The following is a 20,862-nucleotide window of genomic DNA, read 5'->3' on the forward strand; positions in this document are numbered from 1 at the left end:
TCAATTTACATTTTTATTGAAGCATAATTGACAAATAATGAAATGTACAAATTTAAAGTTGACAGTTCAATTAGTTTTGACAAGTATATACATCCTACATCCATCAAGAAATGGATATTTCTTGTCACTCCAGGAAATGCCCTATTGCTGCTTCCCAGTGAATCCCTGTCCCTCAAGAAGCAGTTGTTCTGCTTTCTCACCATACATCAGTTTCCTCTAATTTACAAATGCATGTACATAGCATCATAAAGTAGGTATACTCTAGTCTCTGGCTTCTTTCACTTAAGGATATTTTTGAAATCCATCTATGTTGTCATGTTTCAGCAGTGGATTAGTTTTTGATACTGAGTATGGCACCCCACTCCAGTACTCTTGCCTGGAAAATCCCATGGACAGAGGAGCCTGGTAGGCTGCAGTCCATGGGGTCGCTACGAGTCAGACATGACTGAGTGACTTCATTTTCACTTTTCACTTTCATGCACTGAAGGAGGAAATGGCAACCCACTCCAGTATTCTTGCCTGGAGAATCCCAGGGATGGGCGAGCCTGGTGGGCTGCCATCTATGGGGTTGCACAGAGTCAGACACGACTAAAGCGACTTAGCAGCAGCAGCAGCAGCAGCAGCAGCAGCAGGAAGGGATATGGAGGGAGTGTTAAATGTAGGAAGATGCCACAGTTAATTTTTTTTAAGTCTGTTTTCCTGTTGATGGATACCTGAGCTATTTCCAGCTTTGGGTATGTTGTGAGTCAAGTCAGCATGGACATTATTGCACATAGAGTTTTGTGTCTATATCTTCATTTTTCTTGGATAAATACCTAGGAGAATTCCTAGGCCATAGGATAGAAGAATATTTGATTTTATAAAAAACTACCAAGTTTTTTCCAAAGTAAGATATATCATTTTATAACTCCATGACAGTATTTGAGAGTCCTGATTGCTCCATATCCCTGACAACATTAGACAGCTTTTTTTTTTTCATTTTATCCATTTTTAGGTGTTGTATTATGGTTTTAATTTTTTGCCTTACAGTAACGGAATCTAGACATCCAAGATTATTAAAGTACTGGCTTCACACCAATTTTTTTCTTCAGATAATTCAGTCCACAGCCACAGTTTTGCTCCTGGTAAAAATTATAAACACAGTATTCAGCAATATTAGAAAAATAGCAAAAGCTCTTTGGTATTGGAGTGAAACAAAGAGTAGATGGAGAAATTCTGCTTGTTTTTAAACTTGTTAGGATGCTAGTCAATCTAATCTACTCATAACCCATAACCTATCGATTTAATCTCGACTGGAAGAAATCTACCTTCAAGAAGCTAAATTAAATCCTAAGCATTTACTGTTTCTGGAGAGGCGAGAGCTACACATATGTTACATCTTAATTTTAATTTTACTTTTTAGTCCCATCATCTTCACCAGGTGCATTCCAAGGTTCCTTGTTGATCTGGCCAAACTGAGGAAGGGAAATAAAGCAGAGAAGATGATATGAGAAAGGTTTGCAAGAGGCAAGTGGAAAAATGTACACCATCACTTCTCCTCATAGTCTGTTAACTAAAATGCGGGCATAGGACTGCAAGGAAGACTGGAAAATGAAATCTAGTTGTTCTCTGGAAGAAGAGAAAACCGGCTGAGACTGAGTAGCGTCTCTACATCCCTAGACCTAGCCTGCAGTGGCAGGTTATACCGTGCTAGATAGCCGTCTGCAGTGTCTCACACCCTGAAACTGCTTGTGATTCTCAGAACAGCCAGCAGTTTGCTGGAGTCTGCTGGCCTGGAGTTCTCTGACACTATCTAAAAAGTCCTAAGACCTTTACTGGTCCTCCTGGCTGCACCTTTACCACCTGAGCACTTTTGCCAGGACCTAAGTGACTTTTCTGTGGTCTGAGTGCATTTTTTTAAGGCCCACATTTTCTCAGATCCCTGCCTCTTTGGAAACGCTTTCTAGAAACCTGCCTGTGGCCAAAGCTGACATAGTCTGAGGTTACACACCAAAGTCAAAATACCTTTCACTCAGAGTTTTAAGCTTTTGTTAAAATCTGGCTCAATATAAGCTTCTGAAAGTGACTAAGGTTAAAACATTTAACTCGCACATCAAATTCAAAGCCTAGAACCATATGCCTGGCCACATTAGACACTCCATCACTTCTCATGTATATTTTACTCCCCTGAATTTCTCTTGTTTCATTTTCCAGTGTTTCCATTCAACATGAAAAAAGATGCAGGATCTTAATGTTGTTTCTTCAAACGCTACAGTCCTCAGTCCCTCACTCTGCAGCACAGAGCCTACCCCAGCACAAGTTCCAGGATATGGGAAATAATGGAAAGCATGTATTGACTAACAGGGATGAAAAAGGGCAAAACACAGCCATGTTTCTTCCTTACACATTTAACAATTGGATAAACTACTCATATCCCTTGGTATTGAGTGAGTGAAGGGGTTGCAGAGCCAGTATTATAGTACTTGAGCTCCCATTATATGGAAAAAACATCATTTAAGAAGTGGTTCCCCACCCTTTAAAACAGTAGCCATTTCTATTTCCCTAGGCCTTATGCCCTCTTAACCTCAACTACTCAGTGGATATCTTCATTTGCACATCCCAAGAGCATCTCAAAAGATGGTCAGAATTTCTCCTCCTGGTTCCCCCATTCTCATAGTCATCCAAGCTTGGAAACTTAGAGCCAACTATGATCTTTCCCATTAAAAAAAATGTGATGTAGATAGTCTTCCTCAAACTATTTCTCATATAGGTCATGTTTTTTCTACTTCCAATTCTCTAGTTTTGATATTTAGTGCCCCATTAAAACTTTGCAAAAGCCTCCTATCAGATTTCTCCTGCATACCCATTAGCCTGCATATAATTACCAAATTTTATCTTCCTAAAGTATAGCTCGTGGGTCTCTTTCACTCGCAGATTTTAATGACTTCTGCAAAATTGAATATAGACATTTTAATGGACTTTTACTTCTTTTTGGTTATCCAAGAACTTCAAATGCATAGTTTATATTTGAGGAATTCTCCATCTTAAAAATTCATGTTTCTCTAAGATATGCGACCAGTCTGACACATCCCTGGAGATTTCAATTTAGAAGGCAGTGACATAAAGAGGGAGCATTCATTCCGAAGAGAAGGAAGAGCTAGGCAGGCAGCACTCTCATTTCAGAGACAGCTCCTGCTGAGGTCTACTAGCAGCATCCTGTAGCCAACAGCAGTGATGACGTCTGAGTTCTTTTCGTACCAGCAAGGGTGGCAGTAGGGGCTGTAATACAGCAGCCTTCTAGCATCTGGCTGTGTACTCTAATTCTCCTTTCAGTAATTTTACTTTCTGTTTCAAGTACTTCGTATTGTTATTCTGTTTTTCTGTTAAAATTTAGTTATATCTTTAGAAGTTTTTCTAGTTAGACTAGATAAAGTAGATTTCAGTGTTTGCAGTTGAAAACCCTGCTTGATATAGGATCTCTACCCTGCTGACGTCCCCTTTTAGAATCATTCAATGGCTTTTTATTGCTCTTAGAGTAAAGGTCAATATGCTTTAAGTAGATCCCAGGACCATCCATGATTTGATCCTAACCTGGCCCCTGATTTTATTTCTTTTTCTATTCACTCTCATCATTACCACTCACCTGCTGCTGCTGCTGCTAAGTCGCTTCAGTCATGTCTGACTCTGCCTGACCCCATAGATGGCAGCCCACCAGGTTCCCCTGTCCCTGGGATTCTCCAGGCAAGAACACTGGAGTACCACTCACCTACTTCCTTGATTTTCTTTCTTTCTGTTCACCCTCTTCACTACCAGTCACCTGCCAAATGGACTTCCGTTCAGGTCCTTGAATTACGATTATACCTACCCCAGGACCTTTGAACATACTACTTATCTCTTCTGTCTCCTGAATTAGCAGGTGGGATCTTTACCACTAGTGCCACCTGGGAAGCCCTGCAGATCTTTTGGGCCTCAGCTTAAATGTAACTTCCTCAGAAGTGTCTTCCTTGACTCCTTAGAGGACATATTATGTTAGTCGCTCAGTGGTGTCCAACTCTGCGACACCATGGACTGTGACTTCTCTATTATCCACTTTCACATCATTTTTTATTTTCCTAAAAGAATGTCTCACAACTAAAACTAATTACTTGTATAATTTTTTGACTTACTGTTTCTTTTCCACTGAAAATAAGTGGTAGAGAATCAGTCTACTTTAGACTGTTTCCCTTACAATTCAAGAGAATAGCCAGTATTCAGTAGATGTTCACTAAATACTTGTTGAATGAATGTGCCTAAACTTCAGGACTCCCCACAGTACCTCTGTTAACAGTTTAGTCTTTCAAAAGACTAAAACTAGGTAAGTTTTCTCAAACCCGCTTCGGAGTTCTACTATAAATAATGTGACTCATAAGTACTCTGGTCCTCAGAATATCCTTGACATTTTTGTCTGGGTTTGAAAGTCCTCTATCTTTATATGTCAACTAATGAAATTACAGTTTTCTCCAAAGATCCATTTCTGATGTCCTTCACGAGTGGCCATGTGTCCCTTCTTTCTTTAAACTCAAACAGAACTACATAGTTCAACACATTCTTTGTAGAGTGGCGATTTGTTTTCCTGCCTTAAACCTCAGTAAGACTGTAGATTTCTTTAGGGCAGAGGATTCTGCCACAGTGCCTAGTACAAAGCGATTGTCCAACCAATACTACCTGAATTTCACATTACAGGAAATAAAGCTAAACATCACTCAGTCCCAGACTTCAAAAGTAATTTAATGAAGTCCAAGATATAAAGCCATTAGCCTCAAGACTGGATTTATGTCAGTCCACTGACTGTGAACTGAGCCCTTACTGCTTTTGTGAAGGCTCTCCTTTCCTTTTCCTTATTTTTTGTCCTCATGTTCTTTAGAGTATAGACAATGATGGTGCAATTAAATAAGCACTTAAAGTAAGGAAAGTCTGTATTGGGTGTTAGCTTTGTTCCTGACCAAGAGCTGACAGTTCCAACTAGATACTTTAAATTCAATATCTTGCATTTCTAGAGCAAGATAAAAGAGTTGATACACTCTTTTCATTGACATTTAATGAATTCTTCCCTACATCCTATGAGGATGCTTTAAAAAGATCAAATTGTCTTTACCTCAGAACCAGCTGCCTGTACTTATTAACCTATTTTCTTTTTCAATTATTCCACTGTCTCTCAGGCACTGAAGAAGGAAAACTGGTGTCTCACAGCTAATGAGTACTCAAGTCCTAGAAACTGCTGTTTCATAATTTCTTCTCTTTCCACTTTTACTGCTGTCCCTCCTATTTGAGGTCTTTGCCCATTCAAATCTGAATTGATATGAATAATCTCAACCAAACTACTATCTATGTATCTGGGGAGAAAATTATAGTATAATCTCTCTAATATCCTAAAACACAGTCTTCATTTGACCACTCCAATTGGAAAAGAACTTAGTGACTGCTCTCTGAGAATAATCTACAGCCTATGCCCTCTAATATGGAAGCCATTGGTCACAGGTGACTATTTAAATTAATTAAACTTAAGTACAATTAATTCAGTTTCTCAGTTGCATTAGTAACCACAATTTCAAGTGCACAGTAGTCAGGTGTGACTAAGGACTACCATATTACACAGTGCAGATATAGAATATTTCTGTCATGGTAGAAAGTTCTATTGGACAGTGGTTATTTTCTCTAAACAGCTGTTGCACATATGAGTGTCTTTTCAGACACTTGATGACCTTAACCTTGTACTGTTATTTGATCAGTGGTATGGTGTCATGAACGGAGAAGACGATGGCACCCCACTCCAGTACTCTTGCCTGGAAAGTCCCATGGATGGAGGACCCTGGTAGGCTGCAGTCCATGGGGTCACTAAGAGTCAGACATGACTTAGCGACTTCACTTTCACTTTTCACTTTCATGCATTGGAGAAGGAAATGGCAACCCACTCCAGTGTTCTTGCCTGGAGAATCCCAGGGATAGGGGAGCCTGGTGGGCTGCCATCTATGGGGTCACACAGAGTTGGGCACGACTGAAGTGACTTAGCAGCAGCAGCAGCAGCATGGTGTCATGAAAAAAATTTTTTTTTTCATTCAGAAAATGTGCTTTTGCATGTTGGCTCCATCACTTCCTAACCACATGACCTTGGGGAAATCACTCTAGTTTCTACATCAGTTCAGTTCAGTCACTCAGTCGTGTCTGACTCTTTGTGACCCAATGGACTGCAGCACACCAGGCTTCCCCGTCCATCACCAACTTCCAGAGCCTGCTCAAACTTATGTCCATCGCGTCGGTGATGCCATCCAACCATCTCATCCTCTGTTGTCCCCTTCTCCCCTGACTTCAATGTTTACCAGCATCATGGTCTTTTCCAATGAGTCAGTTCTTTGCATCAGGCGGCCAAAGTATCTACATCTATGAAATGGAGTTAAAAATAGTACCAAGACTATTTATTCCACTGAGTTTTTCTAAAGTTTAATGTGTGTGACTGTGAATGTTGCAACACCCAGTACAAATAATGGTGGTATTAGAAGTCATAAATGTTTCTGTTGTTCCCAGTATGATATCATTTGCTTATCATTTTCAATAATAAGATCATGTTGAATTGTGCATTCTACCACCAGCAGCCCCATGCAGAAAGCACGTTTTCAGTTGAGTTCAGTTCAGTCACTGACTCACATCTGACTCTTTTCGACCCCATGAACCGCAGCACGCCAGGCCTCCCTGTCCATCAACAAGTCCCGGAGTTCACTCAGACTCACGTCCGTCGACTCAGTGATGCCATCCAGCCATCTCATCCTCTGTCGTCCCCTTCTCCTCTTGCCCCCAATCTCTCCCAGCATCACAGTCTTTTCCAATGAGTCAACTCTTCACATGAGGTGGCCAAAGTACTGGAGTTTCAGCTTTAGCATCACTCCTTCCAAAGAAATCCCAGGGCTGATCTTCAGAATGGACTGGTTGGATCTCCTTGTAGTCCAAGGGACTCTCAAGAGTCTTCTCCAACACCACAGTTCAAAAGCATCAATTCTTCGGCGCTCAGCCTTCTTCACAGTCCAACTCTCACATCCATACATGACCACAGGAAAAACCATAGCCTTGACTAGACGGACCTTTGTTGGCAAAGTAATGTCTCTGCTTTTGAATACGCTATCTAGGTTGGTCATAACTTTCCTTCCAAGAAGTAAGTGTCTTTTAATTTCATGGCTGCAATCATGAAATTAACATGATTAATAAATCATCTGCAGTGATTTTGGAGCCTAGAAAAATAAAGTCAGCCGCTGTTTCCACTATTTCCCCATCTATCTGCCATGAAGTGATAGGACCAGATACCATGATCTTATATTTACTGAATTTGAATATTAAAATATATTTTTAGATAATATATTAAATATGTATATATTTGTTTTGTTGTTGTTCAGTCGATAATCGTGTCCAACTCTTTGCAACCTCACAGACTGCAGCATGCAGGCTTCCCTGTCCTTCGCTATCTCCCAGAGCTTGCTCAAACTCGTGTCTGTTGAGTCGGTGATACTGTCTAACCATCTCATCCTCTTTCATCCCCTTCTAGGGAGTACAAACATATTAATGCATAATACAAATATATTTGCCTTTTTTTTATTCAGCTAAAATAAAGAATATAAATATTTTAAGTGTAAACTATTGAGAAGCAAGTCATAGCTTGGAGTAATGATTAGTAAAATATTAGTTTTTTTATCTCTATGATGATAAGAAAATGTACAAAATAACTTATCTGGATAATTCTATCAATTCTTCCCCACTCTGTCCTTATTCCAAAATTTCTAAACTAACCAGATGTGAGGGAAAACTGAACTCAAAATAGTCTGGGGAGGAGTTAACCAAATATTCAATTCCAGGTATCTAACTTTTCATTTAGATTCATTCTATTCATTAATCTGAAATGCTCATGATTATTTCAATTTTTCCTTCCTTTTCTGAATTTTGAAAGACTAGACTTAAAGCTGATGGTTAAAAACCCTACAGATTCCTTACTGACTGTTCTTTTTTGGTTGCAGGGGCTAAAGAAAGTATTAAAATCACTTTCTGTAGGGTCAAAGCAGAAGGGCATATTGTATGCATGCAAGTGCTCAAGAAAGTATGTGATCTGCTTCAGCAATATGACTCAACTTTATGGGACTCTTCTGGCAAGCAGGAGAACCCATGCACACATGACAAGCTGGCGATGAAGGCTTGCAGTTGAGAGTAATATTTGGACTGAGTGAAAATCATCTCCTGTGAAAGATTAGGATTGAAATCAACTCTGAGAGAGCCCTCATGGGACTTGGCAAAAGTTTGCCTCATACTTTCTCTTTAACTCAAAGGGCTAGGGAAGGCAAAATGAGAAAGATATATGTTTACGCTCCAGAGAGGGGAGAATGACCTAGATGGCATCCTTCACCCGCAAAGTACTGTACATTGATTGGCTCAGCATCAAGAATTAGTCTGCTACACTATTCCTTATCAGAAAACAAAATTTTGAGAATCAAAGAAGGTAGCGATTTCAAGGGTAATTGAGTAGGCTGAAAAAGACTCCACGGGCAGTAAGATTACAAAACCTCACCTTTTTGTCTCTTGAATTAAATCCCTTTTTCATGAATATCCATTAGGCAGCATGATTTCATGTTTGAGTAAGTACTAACCAGAAGAAGAACAATTAGGCCCTCAAGAAATTCCTAATCTATTGGCTCCAAGGCCACTGATTGAACTCAGACAGCTATAAATTGCTGCCTTTGTGAACTGGACAAAGTCTGATTGTGTCCGGTCTTACAGTTCCTTCTCAAAGGAAGCTTCCTCTAAAAAAGACTGGGGAATCAGCTTTGAAGGTCGGGGGAAGGGGTTACAATTCAATAGCTATATAGCTTTATGAAAAGAGGAGTAAGTCTAAATCTTCCCAGAAGTGGAGGGAAGAAATGAAACCATCTTTCCTTGTCTCTGGGGAAAATGTTCTCTTTAATTCATAAATGACACAGAAGCTGAAATACAGTTTGGTTTGTCATAAGTGGTGATCCCAGAAATAATCTCAGGATTGCTTGACATGTTGGTAAATGAATGATTGAGAACCAAATTAGCTAGAGCATGTAGCGTCTATGTCTGATAGATTCTTAACAGTCTAGTTGGCTTCAAGTAAACAAAGTGTTCAGAGATGAAGTTAAGAAGGTGATGGTTTGCAAATGCTTCCCATATGGAAAGGAAATACCAAATATTTTCCTCGGATAACTGTCTTATAATTTGATATTTTTGGCTACACACACAAAAAAAGGATATATATACACATATGTATGCACATCTATACACATGTATGTTATGTAATGTGTATGTATATACATATTTACATTTGTGTTTATTACATACTTGACTGTATGTCTTTTGTAGATATTTTAAGTACAGATCATGTAAACAATGCAATACTGCTATATATGATTATGATTTCTTAGAGTGGGTAAAATAGCATTTACCTCATCATGTATCTGAGTTATTTGTGTTCAGTTGCTAAGTCATTTCTGACTCTTTGTGACCCCATGAACTCCAGTACACCAGGCTCCTCTGTCTTCCACTATCTCCCAGAGTCTACTCAAATTCATGTCCATAGAGTCAGTAATGCTATCTAACCATCTCATCTTCTGCCGCCCCCTTCTTTTGCCTTTAATCTTTCCCATCACTGGGGTCTTTTCCAATGAGTTGGCTCTTCACATCAGGTGCCAAAGTACTGGAGCTTTAGCTTCAGCATCAGTCCTTCCAATGAATATTTAGAGTTGATTTCCTTTAGGATTGATGGGTTTGATCTCCTTAGAGTTCAAAGGACAATCAAGAGTCTTCTCCACCGCCACAGTTCAAAAGCATCAGTTCTTCTGTGCTCAGCCTTATTTATGGTACAGCTCTCACAACCATACCTGACTGCTGGAAAAATTATAGCTTTGACTGTAGAGACCTTTATCTGTGAAGTGATGTCTCTGCTTTTTAATACACTGCCTAGCTTTGTCATAGCTTTTCTTCCAAGGAGCAAGTGTCTTTTAAGTTCATGTTACCATCCATGGTGATTTAGAAGGCCTGGAGAACAAAATGTGTCACTGTTTCCATTTTTTCCCTATCTATTTGCCATGAAGTGATAGGACTGAATTCCATGATCTTAGTTTTTTGAATGTTGAATTTCAAGCCAGCTTTTTCACTCTTTTCTTTCACCTATCAAAGAGACTCTTGAGTTCTTCCTTACTTTCTGCCATTAGAGTGGTATCATTGCTTACCTGAGGTGGTTTATATTTTTCCCAGCAATCTTGATTCCAGATTGTGGTTCATCCTGCCCAGGATTTTGCATGATGTACTCTGCATATAAATTAAATAAGTAAGGTGACAAAGTACAGCCTTGTCATACTCCTTTCCCAATTTGGAACCAGTCTATTGTTCCATGTCCGATTCTAACTGTTACTTGTTGACCCACATACAGGTTTTTCAGGAGACAGGTAAGGTGGTCTGGTATGCCCACCCCTTTAAGAATTTTCCAGTTTGTTGTGATCCACTAGTCAAAGGCCTTAGCATAGTCGATAAAACAGAAGTAGATGTTTTTTTGGGGAATTCCTTTGCTTTCTCCATGATCCAACGAATGTTGTCAATTTGATCTCTGGTTGTTCTGTCTTTTCTAAACCCAGCTTGTACATCTGGAATTTCTTGGTGCACATACTGCTGAAGTGTGGCTTGAAAGACTTTGAGCATAACCTGGTGAGCCTGTGGAATGACTGCAAATTTTCAGTAGTTTAAACACTCTTTAAACTACTTTTATTTGGGGATTTTATTTTGCTTTTCTTTGGGATTGGTATGAAACTGACCTTTTCCAGTCCTGTTGTTACCAAGTCCAAGCTCACTCTGTTAGCTACACAACAGGCTAATGAATCTGAGAGTTGAGGGGTCAAGATAAGGAAGAGACTTTATTCGGGGAGTTGGCTGACCAAGAAGATGTCAGGCTAGTGCCTCAAAATAATCATCTTATTGGAGTTTGGATGCCAAGTTCTTTTATAGATCAGAGATAGGGGGAGTTGAGGAAGCAAAGTAAAAAGGTCATTAATCTTGCAAACATCTCCCAGAATGGCAAGCCTTGGGAGGGGATGTGTTAATTTCTTCCTTCCTGCTATCTACAGGTGGACAGGGTTCTGAGCAAAGGCACTTTACCAGTCAGGCAGAGGGGCAGAATGCTGAGGCAGGCCATTCTGTATGATCATAATAACAAAAGCAACCAAAAGCAAGTCAAAGAAACAGTTCCAACATGGAGTCCGAATTGGCTTCTTCTGTACAACACTGTGGCCGTGCTGAGTTATGAGAGTTACAAAAACAGACTAAAAATTTACTCTTTTGCCTGAGAACTGTACAAGTCTTATACTGGAGAAATAGGTAGAATATAAATTAATCACTTAATGAGTCATAGATATTATTCATGTTTCTATGTTTACATATAATGTACATGTGTACATATGATGTATGTATGTGTATATATAACACACACACACATAAAACTGGTTATACGCATGTATCTGTGGAGAAGGAAATGGCAACCCACTACAGTATTCTTGCCTGGAGAATCCCGTGGACAGGAGAGCATGGTGGGCTGCCATCTCTGGGGTCACACAGAGTCGGACAGGCCTGAAGCGACTTGGCATGCATAGTATGCATGCATCTGTGTGTGTATACACACAGAGGCATATTATTAATAAAAGCAGTTTTAGCAATTATGGCAAACAAAGCTTCTATCCTTGGAATTTCAATTTAGTGCATCGAAAATATTTTTTCCCAAGAGTTTTCTCTAATTAGCCACCCCGTACTATCACCACTTGCTTGATTTTTATTTATTTACTTCTTGGCCTGTTAGCATCTATTTTCCCTCTTCTGATGGAAATATCCCCCATTTAACATATTGATTGGACTGAACTGACCCAAATCCCAACTTCTGGGAATATGACATAAGACATAGTCTGTGCTGTTAGCAATGGTGATTGGCTCAAATATGGGCCTGGAATTCCACTTGGGACAGTGAACTTCAAGTCCAAGACTAAGTTAAGTTTAAGTATTGATATTATAAGCCATTTTGCCTTCACAAGGAAAGAAACTGGAAATGGCATCAGTTTAGGGAAAAGGCAAGTCAAGGGCTGGAGAGATCCCAGGGGCCAGTGTAGACTTTAGAGTGGGTGCCCACAGAAAATTGAGGGGAGAAGTCCAAATTTGGAATATAATGTTGTCCAACCAATACAATGTGAATAGTATGGATCATTTACATGCTGTTGGTAAAAGATGGTTTAGAACTGTATCACTTGACTGGGTTTGTCAATGTATATCTTAATGCATAGTGAGTATGACATAATGATGAGGTAACTGATTTTTTTAAGGCACTTGGAAATAATTGAGTAGTATTGTGTCTATCCTAAACCTTCCTCCCCAGGTAAGGTCCCTTTAATGTCATATAATAAAGCTGTCAATAAAAACTCAGAACAGTGATACAGTTTCACTTTCTTCCTGTCTAAGCTGTAACAGAGCCTAAGGAAACTGAATCTCCCAGGAGGATGCAGGGAGGGATCATCAAAGCCCCTTCTTGCCCTCGGACCTCTCCAGTTGTGGGCAGTGTTAAAGAGGCAGCATTATCAAAGCTGCCATGGAGGTTTGGAGCCTTCTCTTTAGGAGGGACATGGTCTTGGAAACACAACAGAAGCCAGGGTGTATCTGTCATGTAACTGAGGTTTAGGATTTACTGTAGACCTGGGGCTTTACAAGAGACAGTAAAAAAGAAAGGAGGTTGCATTTCTGTTGCTTGGTTCCACTTAGCAGGATAGGAAACCATATCAAGAATCAGTGGATGCCCTATTTTAGACATATTTGTTTACAAATAATTAAAATAGATGATGACTAACTTAAACCACAAAAAGGAATATATTGGAAACAAGTTTGGATAGCTCATGGAATTTAAACAAATATTGAACTAAATCACTGGAATGGCATGAACTAATACAGTTGAAGAAGTCTAATAATGGAAGGTTGTGAAACTTCCATCTAGAGAACTGGCATAAAGATTGTGAAACTTCCATCTAGAGAACTGGCATAAAGATGAATTAGTTGGTGCTTTTCCATTCAGGATTTTAAGTTCTTGGGAGAAACAACTCGCTTCATCCTGTATCTGTAGAAGGAGGTCACAGTCACCTTGGACCTAACTTTGGTTATTGGGGATGGTTGCATAGGTGAGAAATTGTAAACAGGGTCAAAATGGCTTAGATTCTAAGGGGTAAGATTTGATTTTAAAGAACAAAAAAGAATGTACATTTGCCTAGAACAATCCCGTATTATATCTGGGAGGCCTGAGAGAAGTGGTAGATAGCTGGATGGGTTGCAAAACCAGTTAGAAAGGAACAGCACCTGACGCCCACCCCTCAGCCCCACTTTCCCACTGAAAGTGAAAATGAAAATGCTCAGGTATCAGTCTTCAAGCCACAAATGAATAGAGAGATTCTGAATTGATCACAACTTGCTCCATAGGCATTCTTGAGTGGGGAACAGATGCAAAGGATAGAAAAGTGTTTAATGAGGAAAATAAAACTTTAGTCCTTGAGTGTAAGGTAGAGGTAAAAGAAAGGCACAAGATGCATCAGAGGTTTTGAATCAATTTGGGATTTAGTCAAGAAAAAGTTTCTGATTCAGTTACGCTTGTGGACAGCGTAGTGCAAGCCACAGGGATTTTTACAGACTTCTTGGTAGCATCACCCCCTCAAGATCTTCAGGCTCTCTTTGCAGTATTCATATGTAGACCTCAAAACTTCAAGTGACTAATTCTGTCTCTCTTGAGACAATAATAGCATAGAAACAAAAAGGGCCTTTTAACATATACTAGGGGAATTCTACTCTGCATTGTATTGGTTGCTTTAGGACTCAGTGAGATAACAAACGAAAAATTCTGCAGATAGAACTGGCTCTCAGCATGTACTAATAACATTTTCTTTTTCTTGACTTTCCCCTGGTACTGCGAAAGAGATGCCCAAGAGAACAGATGTTAATATTCTGTGCCTGGAGAGGTACATTATCTATTAATGCATACTAGCAAATTTGGGAGTAAGTTTATAGGGAAATCTTGCCAGAATTTTCTTATTATGGGTCAGTCTTGCAGAATATCTGAGCAATTAATTTAAAAAAATTTATTGGAGTATAGTTGATTTATAATATTGTGTTAGTTTCAGGTATAAAGTGAATTAGTTATATATACATATATATCCACTCTTTTTAAGATTCTTTGTCTGTATAGGTCTTAACAAAGTATTCTGTAGAGTTCCCTATGCTACACAGTAGGTCTTTATTAGTTATCTATTTTATATATAGTAGCCTGCATATGTCAATCCCAATCTCCCAATTTATCCTTCCCCATCTTACTTTCTCTTCTGGTAACTATAAATTTAATTTTTATATATGTAACTCTACTTCTGTTTTGTGAATAAGTTCAATTATATCCATTTTTTTTAGATTCCATATACAAGTGAACTTATTTTCTGAATAAGTTCCATTGTATTAATTTTTTTAGATTCCATACTATCACTTATATATGGTATTTATATCATATATCACTTTTATATGGTATTTGTCTTCCTCTGTCTAACTTACTTCACTCAGTATGACAATCTCCAAATCCATCTATGTTGCTGCAAATAGCATTATTTTGTTAATTTTATGACTGAGTAATATTGTATATATGTACCATATCTCCTTTATTCATTCATCTGTTGATGGACATTTAGGTTGCTTCCATGTCTTGGCTATTGTAAACAGTGCTGCAATGAACTTTAGGGTGCATGTACCTTTTTGAATTATGGTTTTCTCCGTATGCGTGCCCTGGAGTGTGATTCTGGATCATATGATAGTTCTTTTTTTAGTGTTTTTTTTTTTTTTTTTTTTAAGGAACCTCCATACTGTTCTGTATACTGGCTTTATCAATTTCACATTGTCACCAAGAGTGTCGGAAAGTTGCCTGTTTTATCTACATCCTCTCCAGCATTTGTCTTGCTGGGTAGCTCAAACAGTAAAGAATCTGCCTACAATACAGGAGACCTGGGTCCGATCCTTGGGTTGGGAAGATCCCCTTGGAGAAAGCCATGGAAATGCACTCCAGTATTCTTGCCTGAAAAATTCCATGGGCAGAGGAGCCTGGCAGGCTACGGTCCATGGAGTTCCAAAGAGCTGGACACGACTGAGCGACTTTCACTTTCTCCAGCATTTCTTGTTTGTGGGTTATCGATGATGGCCATTCTGACTGGTGTGAGTTGATACCTAATTATAGTTTTGATTTGTATTTCTCTAGTAAATGGTGACATTGAGCATCTTTTCATGCTCTTTTTCACTATCTGTATGTTTTCTTTGGAGAAATGTCTGTTTAGGTCTTCTGGCTATATTTTGATTGGGTTGTTTGTTTTTGCTTTTATGTTGAATTGCATGAACTGTTCATGTATTTTGGAGATTAATACCTTGTTGGTTGCTTTGACTGCAAATATTTTTTCACATTCTGTGGATCATCTTTTTATTTTGTTTATGGTTCCCTTTGCTTTTAAATTTAATTAGTTTCATTTGTTTATTTGGTTTTTATTTTCATTACTCTAGAGGTGGATCAAAAAAGACACTATTGCAGTTTATCTCAGAAAGTGTTCTTCCCATGTTTTCCTCTAAGAATTTTATAGTATCCAGCCTTACATTTAGGTCTTTAATTCCAGTTTGAGTTTATTTTTATGCACAGTATTAGAGAGGGTTCTAATTTCATTCTTTTACATTTAACTGTCCAGTTAAATATACAGTGGAGAAAAGACAGTCTCTTCAATAAGTGGTGCTGGGAAAAACTGGAATTTTTTAAAAAGTGGATATATATGTATATATAACTAATTCACTTTATACCTGAAACTAACAATATTATAAATCAACTATACTCCAATAAATGGTTTTAAAAAAGAAATTAATTGCTCAGATATTCTGCAAGACTGACCCATAGTAAGATAACTCTTGTGTCATAGACTAGTTGACCATAGGTGCATGGGTTTATCTCTGGACATTCTATCCCATTCCATTAATCTATATTTCTATTTTTGTTCCAGTACCAAACCGTTTTAATTCCTGAAGCTTTGTAATATGGTCTGAACAATTAATTTCTAGATGTTAAGTACAACAGTATCTGCCCTCTTTCTCCCTATTTTGTCTTCTAAAAAATTAATTTATGTTTTAAACACTTCTGGTTCATGAAATTCAAAAATTTGAAAAGCACTGTGTGAGACAATCTATAGGATTCTTTCCAGTTTTAATTTTTAATTTTTTCAGTGGTGAGGATGATCTGTTTCCCTTCCCATCAGTAGTGGGGATAAACGAATACAAGCTGTCATTTGTCATAACAAAGATGCTTTCTGGGGGCTGAGCCATGGCTTGATGAAGACTTTCTTCTGCTTGGCTCCTAAAAGCTTAAGGCCTGGCATAGTCTATAGTCAAGAGACAGTGTTGCTACTGTTTGTCCCTCATCTTTTGTTGTTGCAAAAAGGTGTTGCACATAAAGCAAGCTGCAAGGTTATACCCTTCTTTAAACACATTTTAAAAGTCCAATGTGCTATCCATTGCACCACGGAGCCACCTTAAACACATTTTAATATGACACTATCCATGTACCAAGAGGCATTCATACTCCTGGATCATTTGTTAATTTCAATCATTGATGAGGTCACTTGAAATCTAGAAAAGGCAGTGCTGTTGTGTATATTCTGACTGTTTTCAGCTCAAGTGAGGGTACTTGGCTTCTATCAAATAGAAGTTTCTTGGTTGCAAGCAATATTGCAGGGTCTCTTAAGTACTAGAGGTATCCAGATATACATGTGTATGTGTACAGTACACAGCTGATGTATCCTTAAATTTTTATTAGTAAAATTGAGTAGAGGGTGTAATTCTTGAAATGTACTAGAGTAGTTCATCATTTGAAGCCACCCACAAAAATATCCCTTTGTCAAATGATGATTTTAAATATTGATTTTTTAAAATATTGGTTTTTCTAAAATATATAACTCATGCTTCATGTGAACCTATAAAATCTAATATCAGAGGGAGAGCGGCTCCCTAGTGACCATCAGTATGCATGCACACACACACACACACACACACACACACTCATTCAGTCTCCCAAAATATCCACAAGTAATTGACCTAATGAATTAATTTAAAGCTCAAACAGTTTATGTGGCCACTGGTGAAGAAATTTGCTCTGCTACTTCAAATAAACACAACTAAACGCCTGCCAGGGATTGTAGCAGACAAACAATAGCAACACTGTCTCCTGACTATAGACTCTGCCAGGCCTTAAGCTTTTAGGAGCCAAGCAGGAGAAAGTCTTCACCAAGCCGTGGCTCAGCCCCCAGAAAGCATCTTTGTTATGACAAATGACAGCTTGTATTCGTTTATCCCCACTACTGGTGGGAAGGGAAACAGATCATCCTCACCACTGGAAAAATTAAAAATTAAAACTGGAAAGAATCCTATAGATTGTCTCACACAGTGCTTTTCAAATTTTTGAATCTCATGAACTAGAAGTGTTTAAGAAATATAAATAATTTTTTAGAAGACAAAATAGGGAGAAAGAGGGCAGATACTGACATAGGACTCTTTTTTTTTGAAAAAAAGTTTTTAAAAATACCACTGCCAGTTTGAAGATGACAGCTTAGATTAGCATCTCCCTCTTTTTTCTTAGAACTCATTGAAAGCAGAAAGGAAACTAGGAAGCAATAGCATAAAATATGCCTTTAGTAAAACCAGGAGACAGCTAGAACCCCAAATTCTGGAGTAGGTGAGGAGTTTCCATTAGCAGTGGTAATGGAACAGCAGTTGACAGAGAACACAGAAGCTACAGATCTCACAATATCAGAATACTTTTCTCAAGTCACTTTCTGATCTTTGCACCATCAGAGGTGGGTGTATGTATCCACAGTACTAACATATCTGTTTTAAAATGTAGAGGCAGGCTGAATGATATGCTCTAGTTGAAAATAATCTCATGAAACAAAATAGAAGATGGCGGAAGGGAGGGAACTATTACAGTTATCCCCATTGGCTCAAGTATAAACAAACTTTCTCCCCAAATCCTGAGTCTTAGGAAAATTTAGGCAAATTCCAGCTTGTTATTATGAACCTAGGACCAGTAAATGGTACAGAAAACACGCAATAATTTCAAAATGAAGTACTCAAAATATAACCCAGAAATGATTGATAGAAGTATGCTTCAAGAATCAAAAGAAAGTAACAGAAAAACAGGTTAAATTTCTCTCACAAGAAAATTATTTTCATGGAGTATGTTAAAGTTGAGACTAACAGGGCTAAATGGTGAGGCTGGAATTAACATATAGACATTACTATATATAAAATAGATAACCAATAAGGACCTACTGTCCTTATTGGGCTTTCTTGGTGGCTCAGACAGTAAAGAATTTGCCTGAAATGCAAGAGACCTGGGTTGGGAAGATCCCCTGGAGAAGGGATTGGCTACCCATTCCAGTATTGTTGCCTGGAGAATTCCATGGACAGAGGAGCCTGGCAGGCTACAGTCAATGGGATTCAAAGAGTTGGACAAGATGAAGTGACTAACACTTTCACTTTTCAAAGACCGATTGTATAGCACAGGGAACTCTCAACTCAATATTATGTAATAACCTAAGAAGGAAAATAATCTGAAAAAGAGTATACACACATACACTCATATATATCATGTAAGTTTCAAGTGTACAGCACAGTGTTCTCTGCTGTACACTTGAAACTTACATGATATTATAAATTAACTATACTTCAATAAAAAATTTTTTAAATTGAGACTAGGTATTTGACCATCATTAAAAAAGATACTGCACTCATCTCACACGCTAGTAAAGTAATGCTCAAAATTCTCCAAGCCAGGCTTCAGCAATATGTGAACAGTGAACTTCCTGATGTTCAAGCTGGTTTTAGAAAAGGCAGAGGAACCAGAGATCAAATTGCCAACATCTGCTGGATCATAGAAAAAGCAAGAGAGTTCCAGAAAAACATCTATTTCTGCTTTATTGACTATGCCAAAGCCTTTGCCTGTGTGGATCACAATAAACTGTGGAAAATTCTGAAAGACATGGGAATACCAGAACACCTGATCTGCCTCTTGAGAAATTTGTATGCAGGTCAGGAAGCAACAGTTAGAACTGGACATGGAACAACAGACTGGTTCCAAATACGAAAAGGAGTTCATCAAGGCTGTATATTGTCACCCTGTTTATTTAACTTATATGCAGAGTACATCATGAGAAACGCTGGACTGGAAGAAACACAAGCTGGAATCAAGATTGCCGGGAGAAATATCAGTAACCTCAGATATGCAGATGATACCACCCTTATGGAAGAAAGTGAAGAGGAACTCAAAAGCCTCTTGATGAAAGTGACAGTGGAGAGTGAAAAAGTTGGCTTAAAGCTCAACATTCAGAAAACGAAGATCATGGCATCCAGTCCCACCACTTCATGGGAAATAGATGGGGAAACAGTGTCAGACTTTATTTTTCTGGGCTCCAAAATCACTACAGATGGTGACTGCAGCCATGAAATTAAAAGACGCTTACTCCTTGGAAGGAAAGTTATGACCAACCTAGATAGCATATTCAAAAGCAGAGACATTACTTTGCCAACAAAGTTTCGTCTAGTCAAGGCTATGGTTTTTCCTGTGGTCATGTATGGATGTGAGAGTTGGACTGTGAAGAAGGCTGAGCGCCGAAGAATTGATGCTTTTAAACTGTGGTGTTGGAGAATACTCTTGAGAGTCCCTTGGACTGCAAGGAGACCCAACCAGTCCATTCTGGAGGAGATCAGCCCTGGGATTTCTTTGAAAGGAATGATGCTAAAGCTGAAACTCCAGTACTTCGGCTACCTCATGCTAAGAGTTGACTCATTTGAAAAGATTCTGATGCTGGGAGGGACTGGGGGCAGGAGGAGAAGGGGACGACAGAGGATGAGATGGCTGGATGGCATCATTGACTCGATGGATGTGAGTCTGAGTGAACTCCGGGAGTTGGTGATAGACAGGGAGGCCTGGCATGCTGCGATTCATGGGGTCGCAAAGAGTCAGACATGACTGAGCGACTGATCTGATCTGATCTGAAGTATTAATATTTCTTCTTCCAAAGTAACGATACAAAAAAGGGATGTAATAGCCTAAGGGGAATATGCCAATGAAAGATGTGGATGTAAAATATGAGTTAATATAACTTCAGAAAGAACTGAAATTAAAAAAATAGAGGCAAAAATAAAGATGAATTTGGAAGATCTGATATATACATGATTAAACACTGAAAAAATATAGTTGTCGACAAAGCAAATATGAAAAATAATTTTTAATCTGCCATGTGAAAAAGTACCCAGAATTATTAGTTATCAGGAAAAATAAGTTTAAGTCTCAGTCAGATACCTCTATACACATTAGGATGGCTATAATTAAAAGACAGACAACCCCAAATACTGGGCAGGTAGAGCATCCTGACTCTCATACATTGCTGATATGAATGTAAATGACCCAATCACTTTGGAACAAGATTCAGTAATTTCCTAGAAAAATAAATGTGTATGTTCCTAAGACACAGACATTCTACAACTGGATACTGATCCAATAGAAATGAAAACAAACGTCTGTTAAAATGATTTTTGTTGAAGAATATTTATGCCAGCTTTATTCATAGTAACCAGAGGCTGGAAACAATCCAAATATATCTTTACAAGAAAAAAAAAAAGGATTACAAAAATATTTATTCTGTGAATAATACTAAGTCATCAAAAGGGATAAACTGCTAGCCTTTCCAGTGTCATGAATGAAATATGACAGATAAT

The sequence above is a fragment of the Bos javanicus genome, chromosome 5 (genome assembly GCF_032452875.1).
Source record: "Bos javanicus breed banteng chromosome 5, ARS-OSU_banteng_1.0, whole genome shotgun sequence".
Lineage (NCBI taxonomy): Eukaryota > Metazoa > Chordata > Mammalia > Artiodactyla > Bovidae > Bos > Bos javanicus.